Genomic DNA, 1005 nt, shown 5'->3' with positions numbered 1-1005 from the left:
TCCTTTGGGTATATACCCAGTAGTGGGATTGCTGGATCATATGGCAGTTCTATCTGTAGTTACATGAGAAACCTCCACACTTTTTCCCAGAATGGCTGTATTAATTTATATTCCCCCCAACAGTGTAAAAGGGTTCCCCTTTCTCCACATCTTCACCAGCATTTGTTATTCCTTGTCTTTTTGGTAATAGCCAGTCTAATGGGAGTGAGATGATATCTCAGTGTGGTTCTGATTTGTATTTCCTTGATAATAAGTGATGTTGAGCATTTTTCATGTACCTTTTGGCCATATGTATGTCTTATTTGAGAAATGTCTATTCAGCTGCTTTGCCCACTTTTTAATCGGATTATTTGTGGGGTTTTTTCTGTTGAGTTGTCTGAGTTCCTTGTATATTCTGGATATTAATCCCTTCTTAGATGCATAGTTTGCAAATATTTTCTCTCATTCTTTATGTTGTCTTTTCATTCTGTTGATTGTTTCCTTTGCTGTGAGAAGCTTTTTAGTTTGATATAATCACATTTGTTTATTTTCTTCTTTTGTTGCCTGTGGTTTTGGAGTCTTATTCATAAAGTCTTTGCACAGTCCTACATCCTGAGGTATTTTGCCTGTGTTTTCTTCCAGGAGTTTTATCATTTCAGGTCATAAATCTAAGTCTTTGATCCATTTTGAGTTGATTTTGGTGTATGGCAAGAGGTACAAGTCTATTTTCATTCTTCAGCACATGGATATCGAGTTTTCCCAGAACTATTTATTAAAGAAGCTGTCCTTTCCCCAGTGTATGTTCTTGGAGCCTTTGTCAAAGACCAGTTGGCTGTAAGTATGTGGACTGATTTTTGAGTTCTATATACTATTCCATTGTTCCATGTGCCTGTTGTTATGCCAGTACCATGCTGTTTGGGTTTCTATAGCTTTGTCATATAATTTGAAGTCAGATAATGTAATGCCTCAGGCTTTGTTTGTTATTTATTATTATTGTTATTTATTTATTTATTTATTTATTTATTT

Source organism: Galeopterus variegatus, unplaced genomic scaffold, assembly GCF_000696425.1.
Source record: "Galeopterus variegatus unplaced genomic scaffold, G_variegatus-3.0.2 Scaffold6184, whole genome shotgun sequence".
NCBI classification, from domain to species: Eukaryota; Metazoa; Chordata; class Mammalia; order Dermoptera; family Cynocephalidae; genus Galeopterus; species Galeopterus variegatus.
Note: the sequence above shows the minus strand (reverse complement) of the source record.